Below are 14,179 nucleotides of genomic sequence, written 5' to 3'. Positions count from 1 at the left end.
ATCTTTTAGAATTTTATTTAGTTTGGTTTTGTCTGGTATGTAGGAATACAATTGATTTTTAAATATTGATATCTTATCCAGTGACCTTGTTAAATTTCCTTATAATAGTGTGTGTGTAGATTCTTTCAGGGTTTTCTAAGCACACAATTATGTATCTGTTGACTTTCCTCTTAATAGAATTTTTTAATTCCTTCCCCTGGCATTGAAAAAAATAATATACTAATTTCATTCAGCTATATTTTTCTATTATTACATAAACACAGTGTGAAATATAGTACAGAAAAGAGCCAAATACTTCCTTCCTCTTCCGAACTTACAAAAATGAAGAAAGAGAGGTTTTCACAAGTCTCAGCAAAGCCCTCAAGCTTATTAAAATATGGTATAATAGTATAAGAATATAGTATAAGAGTGTATGATACTACAGTATATTATATTATAATATGAATATACATATCCATTTAGCATTCCCAATCAGAGACATTTAGGGGGACAATCCATTAAGTATGGATATAAAGTCTTTCTAATTTGGTTTGCAATTGGTGATAAAGTTGTCTCATCCCAGAATAGGTTGTTGGGGAGCTCTGCTCAAGGCAAGAATGGAATGATAAGCCATTTTTTCTATATCTCCTGATTATTAGCCCTTTTAAAAATCTACTTCATTCTTTTTCTTTACAACAGTTGACAATGTATATTAGTTCAGACTCCCTTATGCAAGTGTATAAATCTATGCAGCTTAAGCAAAAAGGACATTTTATTATAAGGAAAATGGTATCTCACAAAACTTATGGATAAAATTGGGGCTGTGGCTCAGGAAGCCCTCATAACTCGTTGGCCATCTCTTCCAGGCTGTTTCTGTAAGTTGCTGTCTTCTCTCTCACACTCCACAAAATACTTTCTCTAGCTTTCAGATGCATATCGTTGAAAGTGTGGCCCCCAAAATCTCTTGAACTATGTAGTATTTTAGAGCCTCAGTTGCTAGAGGGATATCAGAGGGATATTCATTTCCTTAGTTTCTAATTCAGAAAAGATCACAAACAATATATAGCTTTATCTGGCACAGAATTTATCATATTGGTAGCTATCATAATGATGATGATAATGATGATAGCGATGGTTAGATTAGGAGTCTACAGCTCTATAATCATTCATGAATCTCAAGGCCAAATTTAATTGCTGTCACTCTGATCAGCAGTGTAGGACCAGGTCCCACCTCCTCATCACTCCAGCCATTGACAGAAAGAGAAGACCCTTCACATGACCAAGCTGAGCCCCATTGGTTTAAGAACTGAGCATGGATGAGTCTAGACATGGTAGATGTGAAGATTTAGGCCTTGGTAAGTGCTTTGGGCTGAATTGTGACACCCAAAACTCCTATGTTGAAGCCCTAACCTCCAGTGTGACTGTACTGGAATAGAGAAGGGTAATTAAGGTTACTTAAGGTCATAATGATGTGGTCCTGATCTGATAGAATTAGCAGCCTCTCTCTCTCTCTCTGCCCAAAATCAAATTGACTGGAACCTTTAGCTAAGACTTCTGGCTTCCAGAACGGTGAAAAATAAATTTCTGTTTTTTAAGCCATGCAGCCTGTGGTATTTTGTTAGGGCGGCCAGAGCTGACTAAGACAATAGGTGTAGATGAAGACCAACAGCTTCCGTGCAATTCTGTTCAGCCCTACTGTCTAACTCTATTCCAATTTCTAGTCATTACCGTTTCCTATCTTGAGTTGATTTCATGAGTGACCCTAAAAGAGGATCTTGCTGTGATTCAGCCCTTCAGCTTAGCCTACCTGAGAGCCTATGGGCACAGAAGCCACTCTGAGAAATCCATTCTCTTTTCGCAGATTTTCCTGAGTCATCACCAAATTGCTTTTTAACCCCAAGTCCTCCCATTTGGGGAATCATTAAATTCCTAAGGCCTCTACCTTTTCTTCAGTTTACCATTCTAAGTCTCAGGCCTACAGCCAAGCTCCTGCCTGTGTGTGTGGACAGCAGACTTCACGAGAACTGGTCATGATGAGCGGATGGAGGCCAAGGGATATGAAGGGGGGGCAGGTCAGTCTCCAGACACCTCACCCACTACAGAGCCTGGGAAACGAAAGAGCTCTGGCCGTCACTGGCTTATTGTACTTTATTTTCCCTCTCATTCTGCCTACCCAAGACCTTTAAACTCCTCACTTTTCACATATCTGGAGGCTAATCCCATGTGAGAAACACTTAGGAAAACAAGTGTGACAGCTCTGGTTGAGGTCCAGAAAGAAGGCTCTTTCTGAAAGCAGGCCTTTCGATGTTTTCCCAGGTAAGACATTTAAGACTGGATCGCTGTTGCCTGAATTCTTTTCTCACCACACCCAAGGTCATTTTAATGAAAATTCCAAAGTCCAAGCCAAGAGGATAGAATTGCTCTTAATCCTTCGGCGGTGTGGTCATTTGATCCCTGGCCCCGCTGGGTGATGATCGTGTCTGTGGAGCTCAGCTGGGCAGACGGGAGGAGGAATGGGCCCCACTGCAGGGGCCAGTTTCTTGACCCTTTTTTCTGCCTGGTGAGTTGTTACTTCCCAATGCCCAGTGGCCCGAGTCCCCGCACCGAGCTTTCTCCCTAAGACCTCAAGATAATGTTGTCAGAGCTGTTCTTCAACTTTCAGAGAAATTCATGAATTCATTGCTATTTTAATATTACTCTTTTTTGGAGAAAGTCGAATGAGAATCGAATTTATTTCCTGGTTTTCTCATGCCCAGAGGAGGCTACGGTTTGTGTGACACGTGCAACTGTACATCTCTGCACCCTTGTGTCTGTGACTTAGCAATTCCTTAGAATGTTGAAAAATTGTGTTGTAAAAGGAAATGGAAAATGAAAGAAACAAGTTGGGTGCTTTTAAGAAAAATTGTGTTTGTTTTTATTTTCTTTCTAACTTCCTGAGGGACGGAGGAATGAAATGGCTGACAAGCAAATGTCTGGGATGTTCTGGGACCTCTGTGTCCCCTCAGCCAGATATGAGAACATTCTCCAGGGCTGCGAAGTCTAATCATCAGTGTCCTTCGTTCCTGACTAATGACCAGACAGAGCGCAGCCCCAGCTTCCTGTCCCACCGAACTCCGGAGGCCACCAGTCGCCGGCCTGGCCGACCTGCCGCCAGCCTCCAGCAGAACTGCCCAAGTCCTCTGGTTGCTCTTCTCTTGCCTCTGAGATTAAAGGGCAGACCCCTGGCTACGTCCTGGCTGAGCAGAGGGGAGCGGGGGGAGCCCCTCTGCAGGGGCAAAGCAGCCGCCTTTCTGTCAGGCCCCAGGGGCAAGCTTGTCTAGGGAATAACTCCTCTCACAGAAGAAATTGCCTTCTATTAAAATAGTCTAGTTTTAAAAGATTGGAAGTTTGAAGAGTGTTCTGGAAATTGAAAAATCTAAGAAAAGATAAAATTTGAAGAATGATTATGATAAATAATGAATGTCTTTTTCCCCTTTTTTTTGGATAAATAATGTCTTTTAACTTTCTCATTTTTTCCGTTAAGTATAAAAGTGCTTAGGGAAGATAAAAGTGAATCTGATTATTGTTTTCTCAGTAAAGATACCATATCGGCTTATGTTTCTTAAATTTCTCCTTCCCCGCCCCCACCCTCAAGCTTTCTCCCACTGGTACTCTTCAGGTATAATAGAGGGAAGGGACCAAAGCTCTGCTACCCTGAAGCTACTTTTTGGCATGTTGATTTTAAGTTGTTTATTAAGAAACAAAAGACTAAGAAAGAACCTTTGACCCTCCCCTCATCCCTGCCCAAGAGATTCAGACAGAGAAACCTGCCTCAGGAAGGAGATCTTAGGATGTCGCCTTAGCCCAGTTTGGACTGAGTATGGTAAACAAGAGGGCGTCGAGCAGGTGCCTGTCAGCTGGACAACCCTGTGTCCCATTGTCTCTGAGTCACCCATCAAGGATTTTCCTGCCACGTGTGTCCCTCTTCCTCAACTACCTGTAAGTCACCATTCTCCCTTCTGAAATCTAATACTCACCCCCTTTCCCCTTTGTCTAAAATGTCTTATATACCCAATGTATATAAGCCTCACTGTCTTTGGAATTTTCATGCTTATGTGAATTCCCTGTGCGCATGCATTAAACTTTGATTTTCTCCTGTTAATCTGTCTCTGTGAATTTGGTTACTAACCCAGCCAGAAGAACTCAGAAGGTGGGAGGGGAAGTATTAATATTATTTTAGCTCCTGCAGCAGCAGTGATAGCTTAGGCAGCATGTGGCTCTTCCAGCCTCTGTAGCCTGAGAGCAGGCACAGCCCCTGCTTATCCTCATCACTCGCTCTAAACAGTTCCCTGGATTTCAGCTCTCAAAAGGCACAGTTAAACATAATAGAAATTTATTTTCTGGCTGCTGTGGATAGTGTGTTTCAACTTCTTGATTTACTAAAATATATCCTTAACTTCCTTAAAGAAAGTTAGATTTTATTCTAATTCGGGCAACAACAACAAAGAGCGAAAGAAAATCAATAGTATTCAGGTCTACCGAGAAGACAAAAGATCACTGCCTCAGAAGATGCTCTGCAAACGTCGCTGCCTGGCCCCTGGCCTCAGTCGCACAGAACAGCATGCACACAGAAAAGTCAAGTCATTTCAATTCTACCCCTGCCCCAGTTCCAGGAAAGACAAAGTAACCCTCTCCGTGTAATTTTTGGACCATACATAACCTCCTGAATAAACCAATAAATCTCATAACATTCCCCGACAGTTTTCAAACCCAAATGAACTTATCTGGTCCTCCAAACAGGCTGTGAGGTGCGATTAGACTCACCCTGTTTTACAGAGAGGGGAGTGGGGTTAGAGAAGTTAAGGGAAAGTAGGACCCAGAGTAGGGACCGGACCCAGGGCTTCTGATTCTGCGTCTTCAGATTGCAGGCCTACACCTGTGGCCACTCACTGGCCACTTGGGTACGTTGGATAATGTATCTAGGTTTTGATTTCTTTATTGCAGAGTGAGGAGGAGGAAGACATGGAGGAGGTTTGAACCAGCTGTTTATAGTCTCTTATTTCTACGATTCCATAAACCCAAGAGCCTTCTCAGGATACCCCACTGGCCGTGGCCTCTTCTCGGGTTTCTCGAGAGTCATCAGTAATGACTTTTTGCCTATTCTTTGTTTAAGCAAGAAGTCAGTTGAAGCCATTATGACCTCTGAGATGTCCATCAAATTGGTGAGTGCACATCACACAGGAAAGCTGTTGCCCTTCTCAAAATCCCTCGGATCTGGGTGGCTGGCGCCCTATGGTCGACATCCGTTTTCTTGGTCCCTCTGAAATCTAGACTCCACTCTAACCTCTAGCAGACGTTATTTGTATTTTTCCAATGAAGACGATGTAAACCACTGTGCCCTCTCTTCAACTCCTCCCCACTCTCCAGAGACACCACTCGCTGAAAGCGTTGGAGAATCTGACAGATCCCACTGAGGTTGATGTCCGACAAAGAAGGGGCATCACAGCACATTGAGTTAATATTCATCAGGACATATCCTTTCTTAGAAGGACTCTCTCTGCCACCCCAGCCCCACACAGATGTCGCTGTAATCAGCTGGGTTTTCAAGTAGCATTTTTCTTTTCTTTGTCACCAGATGTCAACTAACATGGCAGAGCAGAAGGAGCATGACTGGCAGCCCAGCACGACCTTCGAGCCTGAATCTCAGCTTCCTTGTCTGAAGAAGACGGGGCCCAGAAAAAAAAAAAAGGATTCTTAACGTTTTTATGAGGATCAGCTTCTTATTAATTCCTAGCCAATTTGACAATATTGGAGAGGGGAGAGCAGGAGCCCGCCAGCTCAGCGGAAGGAAGCTGGGTCCTATGCTCTGGGTGGAGGTCAGGGAGCCTGGTCCTAATCCAGCTCCACTTCACTCTTGGAAGTGGTGATTTCAGTCAAATTACCCAACCTGTCGAGATCTCACTTTACTCATCTGTGTCATAATGTATAATTTTTGCCCCACCTATCTTACTTACCTGAAACAGAAGAGCTGATTATAAAACTAGAAGATAAAATCAGTTCAAAAAAGAAAAATTTGAATGTATTTACAATCTGTCATTGAAATGAGGTCATAGACGTGAAATAAGGTTAATATATGTAAAATCACGTAGAAGTTATACAAAATATATAATATTTCTTATCAGCTGCCAGCCCTTCCCCACTGAACTGGCCAAGCAGCCTCCAGGAGCCAGCCAGTGTAAATGATTCATTTAGTGTAGATTTTGTTAAATAGATCGCAAATCCTACTTAGCAGGATTGTCTTACTTCAATTTTATGTCATTTTTCTAAAACACAAACATCTTAGAAAATGCAGATGATCCTCTGTAATGCCTCCCATATATTTTGTTATCAAAGAACACACAATTTATTTTATTATTGTTGTTGTTGTTGTTATTGTTGTTTTGTTCTTACTTTTGTTATCATTCTTATCATTATTATTGTGGTAAATAGATCATTTTCCTTTCTGGCTACTAGCCTAGATACTCTAAAGGCTCATCTTTTAAGATCAAGGGAAGATTTATGAGGTATAAAAATAATTATTGTAATTTGTTATATTCATTTGGGCTACCAGTTGCATTATTCAGATGGTGTACAAATTGAGTCTTCAAATATCATACCTTTGGAAGATCAAGAAATAGAAATTAGGTTTTGAGTGTAAAGATTTGAGGGGGAGAAATGGGGTTAAGGTTCGAACCTGCAGTTAAATTAGGAAAATAAATATTTTCTACACAATGATTTATCTTCTTTAAGTTCAAATAAATATAAATATTTTAATTACATACACTACACTGTGTTTGCATTATTTGTTTCCCTTTCTAAATATCGATTATGTGGGCTTTTTACTAGAATTACAAAATGTTTACATTCTTATTTCTTCAAAAAGTAAACAAAGACAATAAAATGTTTCCCTAAGAGGTGTAACTTCATAGACTAAAGAAAGGGTGACACAATAAAATGGCAATAAATGCATATCTATCAACAATTGAATCTAAAAATCAAAATAAACGAACAAGGAATCTAATGAACACAATAAACTGATGAATAACATAGAACCAGAGGCAGGGAAACATGGACAGACTGATGGATCTCAGAGGGAAGGGGGAGGGGGATGGGGAAAGACTGACCAACGATTGTAAGATTATAAAATAAACCATATTATATGCATACTTGCATTATCCGGGGACACAGACAATAGGGTGGTGAAGGCCTGGGGTGGGGGCAGGATCCCGGAGGGAGGGCGACAATGAGGGGAAACAAAGGGGGACATGTGTAAAACTCTCCTTCTTGGACCCCTGTGTAAGGGTGTGATCTCTCGCACTGAGGGCACCGCGCACACCCAGGCAGAGGCTCACTTTATGACACTCAGATTCAGACAGAACAGAGTGCTGCCAAGCACCGAGCTTGGTAACTGCCGGCCCAGCAACTCTGAGCACTGCCCGGGAAGCCTGCTCTGCATTCCAGAAAACCAAAAAATTAGAGCCCTGATAAGATAATCAGGTAATTAATGAGGCAATTTCTCCTTCCTGCTAGAATGTTGCGCTCATTTTTTAATGTAAATTTTTGTTGTCTTAAGCAGTAAGTGCACTCTCTTCCAGTAACCTTTAAGGGCTTGGTCAATGGAGCAGTACGAACATGTTATTCGCTTTTTTTTTTCAGTTTTTAGCTCACACGAAAAAATCTTGTAAATACATTCAACTCTTTTGTTTATTCCTTGTCTTGCTCTGCTTTCTTTTTTCTGTTTTTACAGAGCTGATTTCATCTTCTGGTTTTATAATCAGCTCTTCTTTTTCCGGTTATATAAATTGGACATTTTCCATGGTATCAAATATTCATTTACTATAATAAATAAACAATTTTAGCAGCAGGATTATTTGTTCAAATAAAATTGCATGTGGACCCCAGTATATAAAAAATAGATAAAAGTTTAGCTGTATTCTAATAACATGATGGTGAAGGCCTATAATCCCACCTGTGCCAATCCACCCCTTCCTTTGACCCTAAAACTGCCCAGAACATGGGTCAAAAAAACACTTTTGCTAGATCCTTTCTAATGAATACATTCAAAGTCTTCCATGGAAAGGCATTCATGTACATTTTTTAACCTCTTTAGGTAAATCATTCAGATGGCCAGAAGGGAAATCGTTACCTTCAGATTTCCATACTGGGCAAAATCATTAATGACTAACTGGCGAGGGTCAGGCATGATGTAAAACACTTGCTCTGCCAATCTGCTTCATTCCGGATCCTGAGCTAAAGTATTTTTACAATTTGAGATTCTGGACCTTGTCAGCGAATTCATGGATGCCAAATTGTTATGTAATCATTGAAATAACAAGGCCTTGGAAGCACTAAGGAGACAAATAGAGCAATTTGAGATTTTTTTCTTTTTGTCTGATCAGGGCAATCCATCTCTTCTTTTTTCAAAAAAATATACTTTATTGATTTTTAGAGAGGGGGGGGGAGAGGGAGAGAAAGAGATAGAGAGAGAAACATAGATGTGAGAGAGAAACATCAATCCCACCCGAATTGGGGATTGAACCCAAAACCTGAGTATGTGCCCTGACTGGGAATCGAACCAGCAACCATTTGGTGCACAGGACAGTGCTCCACCAACTGAGCCACACTGGCCAGGGCAGCAATCCATCTTTTGAATTACCTGTAGGGACATGCATAGCATAATTTCCAAATGAAACTGTTACTCAGAAGATTCTCTCCCATGGCAGCCTGGCCTCCGTTCTGATCCGGGTTCCATTTGAAACTAATGATCATCACGTAGGACAGTGGGCCCCCAGCACAGCATCTGAGTGGAAGGTCCAACTGTACTCCAAATTGTAAACTTAGTGCCATTTCTAAAGAGACTTTTCTGATAGAATATCTACATTTCAGTGGACTAAGAATTCAGAGGATTTCTGGGACAGTAGGTGTCAGATATTGACACAAGTGGATGGAAAAGAACATGGAACCCTTGCGTTCCAATAGACAGTTAACTTGTGGGGGGATCATTTGCTGGGTTTCTTTACGATATGACCAAACACACTGCCCACCTTTTATGGGCAGAACCTCTGTCATTTGTTTCCCAAGAAAAACAGGGGGAGGGGGTGTCTGCATGTGTGTACAGACAAATGCTTTCAGCAATAAATGTCTTTTTCCTTCATATCCTTTCTGCCCCTTTATGAAAAGGAATTAAGCCAAGCTTCAGTTGATATTTACTTCAATTTCTGATCAAACAAAATACATGTATCCAGCATATTCATGTCTACGCTGGACTGTAACAGTGACGAGTGCTATTACCATCCATGCGTTGCGTTTTGAGTACAACAGCAACAGAGGTACTCAGGGCCCACCCGTCAAACACGAAACTCCACAAGACACCAGGGCTGTGTCATGAAAAAGTGAGAGAGGGGCTCAGAAATCAAAGGAAAAAACTTATTGATGGGAAGGAGAAAAGGAAAATGAAAGGAAAGCAGATGAAAATTTGCAAGGAACTCAAAATGTTCTTTAGAAGTAAAGACTTTCAATCAACAAAAGTTTAAATCATGGACACTGACGTGGGTCAGGGAGAAATTCTTTAACCTTTGCCCCAATTTCAGCATCTGTAAAATGCATCCCACCGATCACATCACAAGGTTATCCCCAGGGGGCATGAAGAGCTGCAGGCACAGCATCAGCAAGGTCCTCAGAGTGGAGCGTGTGTTCAGTACATGTGAGCTATGTCATTAACAGCAAGGGCATTGCAATTATAGAGCTTACAGTACTATTGTAACATAAGTTCATCCTTCATCTTCTAAAAATCAGTTACTCTAGGTGTCCTTTTTTAAAATAATTCATACTGGTCATAAAGTTTATAATATAAAGAATATTTTAAAAAATTTAGTAACAGTCAAAGCAGCCGTAATATTTAATACTCAGTGATCTTCAGCCCAACTCTTTAGATCAAATTTTTCCTGTATCAATAAAGCTAAGATCCATTTCCTAGTTTTAATCCCCTGCCTGAACATGGATCAGATGTCCCAGGATTCTAGGAAAAGCACCTAATCTTCCTCCAAAGTTTGTATTCTTCCCCCACGTCTCTTCTCTTTCCTACTGTTTATATCCCCCAAATCATTCACAAACTTAAGAACCTCTCTTTGCACAAGTACTCATCTTAGAAGGAAAATAACCTAAGCACTCTTTCAGAGTAGTTCCCGCCTTTAAACTTAAATGTGCGTCTATATTCTAACCTGGTTTTCTTTAGTGAGAGTGAGCTCAGAAGCTACATTTCCCTCTTTTACATGCATCCCAGGAACCATTTCAAACCGTCCATGGAGCCGATTATCAATTAATATGAATTAATGAGTAATGTGTTTGCTAAAGAGAAACGGACAAGAGGCAGAGGTTAATTTCAGAGGTCACCCAATTTCAGATTCCTAAGGAGAATCCACTGAGTCTTCGGGGTTTCGCCTCCTTCGCTGTGACTGAAAGGCCAGCCCCAGGCGAACGGCCTGCTAACAATCTGCAAGGAAAATATATGACTGTGATTGCACAGGGAAACTGGAAGCGATTTTCTCCAGGGTTGGAGGTTTAAACAAACAGGAAACCCTGTTTAGGATTTGTCTTTATCATCTTTCATCACACAGCAGCCTGACTTCCTGGTGAAGAAATGTGGAACTGCTTTCAGATCCCCTCCCCCCGCAAATGGGACAGAAATGCCAACCGCACAATCTCCGGCTTTGAGTTCAACTCTGCTATTTCTGAACACCCATCTTCGTGAGACCACAAGTCTCTAAGGAAGGTGGTGCCTCTTCATCTCTAGAAGCCATGGGCAGGGAAGGAGCCTTCCTTGGCCTCTAACTTTGCAGTGAAAGGACCTCATTTTATTTCTATCAAGCACCAACAGGGTATGAGAAACAAACCATATGATAGGAAATAATAATTAATAATCACAGACCCTTACAGTGTTTCCTTCTCAGCATTAGTAAGATATTTCCAGTAGCTATTTTTTATGAAATGAAACTTTAAAGACTTTCTATCAATAGCTAACAGTCATTTCAGGATGTAAAGTACTCAATTCCTTACAATTTGTCTCTAATTCATATATCAAAAATATACTTTTGGAGGTTGGCAATTTCCCCTCAAACCTTAAATTTCGTTAAACTATTTGGATTAAACTATCATCACTATAATAGCAAATGCATCAATTTTCAGGGAAAAGTGAAACTTGAGGATTGTTAATTTAAATAAATAATTTTCTGTGCACTCTCTATATGAATGGGTAACTCTCCTACACGCAAAAGCTAAAGCCAAATTTTTGAATCTGAAGTCCCAGAGGATACAAATAATTTTATCAAATAGAAAGTGGAAAAATACAAAGCTGCGCCTGTTGTTACTCTAAAAATTATAATGAATTACCAGTTTGTATAAGAGCCTTCTATCTGCTGGAGCTAGATATATCTATTATTTCATTTGATGAATTTGTGAGAACTATTCTCACTGATATTTCCAAATATGATTTATTCCAAAGCTTCATTCTTATGGTATTCTTGAAGGCTTTAGATTAATGTCAGAAAACAAGAGCAGATTCATCAAATAAGATCTTTACCAGACTAATAACAATAAACATCTGCAATTTAAATATATCCTGGTGCAATTAAATTCTAGAAGCCATTGATTAATGTTGAAACCCAGAAGAAGACCCTGCAGGCAACTACCACATCACAAACCTTCCAGATGTTCCTTGAGCCCACAGCTGTCTAACCACGCATCAGTTTATGACAGCCACCGTTCAATCTTCTGCAATGCCTTTCAAAATCCCATATTTAACATTTATTTTTACAAAACAAAAGAAGCAAAGTAGCAAGAGGAAAATAAACTTGAACAAAGACATATAGTTTCCCGTCCAAGAAAATAAGATGTGCATTTGTTGAGAAACATACAAATGAATTTCCTTAGAATGATGCAACTCTTCCAGAAAGCTCGCAGGAGTCATCAGCATGGGTGGTAGGATGCTGAGTTTCCCACAGGAAGCAGCTCAGGTAATTGCTTGTTTGTTTTTGTACTGAGAGGCTTTCTATTATGTGCCTGCGGGTTTCTGCTATGAGAAAGTCAGCTGCACGGCCCATTTTGTTCCAGGCATTTCATAGGCATTGTCTCATGTGTTTAGAAAGTCCGTCATCTTCATAAGTGCTCTGTAGAAGAAATGACTAAATGGGAAATACATGCTGTTGGCAAACAAGCTCTATTACAACAGCAGGAAAAAGTTTACAAATAATGTAAAGATATGAATTCCAAGTTAGAAAATACAGTCACTTCTGGAAGAAGACCACAGATTGGACAAGGGGTAGATTATCTGGCCGGTTAAGTTGTCTGGAAGGAATTCCAGTGTTGAGGCCGCTGCTAGGCAAGCGCCAGGAGAGGAAGTCAGGATTACCTCATCGCAGTGGCCACGGCCATCCCCGCCGAGCCCAGGCAAGTGGGGGAAAGGAAGAGTTCCACAAATAACTCTGGCTTGCGGACAAGGCACCACGCACAGGGCTACAGGGTGGGGATGCAGAGATGGGTACTCTCATGGAGCTAATAACCTCTACAGGCTCGTGGTGCTGAGTGTTTATCATATTTGGGCAGAGTTCATCTCTATTGGTCAGATTTCTCTGTAAAGGGCCACTGTCCTGAGTATTGTTATATTACACAAACTAAGTTTAATTCAAGCATGGAATAATGTTGACTTTAAGAAGACCAATCAAGCCCTAGCTAGTTTGGCTCAGTGCTTAGAGCGTCAGCCTTTGGACTTGTAGGGTTGCGGCTTCTATTCTGGTCAAGGGCACCCATACCTCGGTTGCACATGCAGGAAGCAACCAATAGATGTGTCTCGCTCACATCAATGTTTCTCTCTCTCTCTCTTCCTTTCACTTCCACTCTTTCTAGAATATCGTTGGGAAAAGTATCCTAGGATGAAGATTAACCAAAATAGAAGAAGACCAATCTACTATTTTTATACTTCTAATGTCTATATTAATCCTTATTATCATTATTGTTGGCAACTGATGTTATTATTAAATGATGAATGCATAGTTATATTCCAAACATCTTAAAATTCATTCATTCAGCAAATTTTTATAAAATGTCTGATAGGAACAACGAATTATAGAGAATGTTTTAGTGATAAATAAGGCATTGAACTGGAAATCAAGGACCTTACAAGGTACTCAGCGCCTCTTTTTATCTACTAACTCCCATATTCAAAGAAAAACTATTTAAATAAACTAGCCAGCTAATTTCTCACAATACCTGTAAGCAGTTGAGTCTACCTCCTCAGGGACAACCTTTGTTCTGTTTTCAGTATATCTTAACCATATTAAGAAACATCTCATATACCATTTCTATTCCTAACACAGTAAGGAATATGATGCCTGATATTTTTACTTTTTATTTCTAAATGCAGCTAAGTTCTAAGTGTTCCTGGGGAGGAAGAAAACCCACGACAGAAATTATTTGCTTTTTTTAATTTAAAATGTTACATCTTCAAGTCATACTTTCCACAATGAAAACATGTCCGCTTGTTGACATGCTCCACACTAGCTGAAATGACACAATCGTTTCAACCCCCTGAATTTAAAATTGAAATGTCTTTCTTCTTCTTTCAGAAAAGAACCACCCTATGATTAAAACTTCCCACAGTTGCTTTTAAAGTGCTTGAACTTTAAAAAAAAAAAAAATTCTCTATTTTTATCGGAAATTACCCTCCCCACACAAACACTGCGGCTGCTCTACGAGTGGTTGGCAAATTGAGTTATTTACAACAGTAGCCTTGCCCTCCCTTCATCCCCCCAATCTTTCCAGGAGTACAAAAGGACTGCAGACTTTGAGGATATCCTCTGTTGTTCCACTGCCCCCTCCAAATGCTGCTTCCTTTCCCCTTTCCAGCTGCGGCTTCCCTCAAATTGCTGAACTGCACAGAATGTCCTCCTAACACCACATTAGTTGCCATAGGAAATTGAGTCTTTAGTGATATGTCTAAGCATTATACCTACTCAAATCCTTTCAAACAGGATTATCTCTGAATTTCTTTTGATGTCATTATGTGCCCATCCATATAGCCTTTATTAGGTCGCTGACATTGTTAAATTACATATTCACCCAATACTTATTGAGCCTCTATATTTTAAAAGTCACTTTACAAGGACCTGTGGGGAAAAAATTATGAAAT

Source organism: Miniopterus schreibersii (assembly GCF_964146895.1).
Source record: "Miniopterus schreibersii genome assembly, chromosome: 4".
Classification (NCBI taxonomy): domain Eukaryota; kingdom Metazoa; phylum Chordata; class Mammalia; order Chiroptera; family Miniopteridae; genus Miniopterus; species Miniopterus schreibersii.
The sequence above is the reverse complement of the archived record's forward strand: the minus strand, read 5'-3'. Positions refer to the sequence as shown.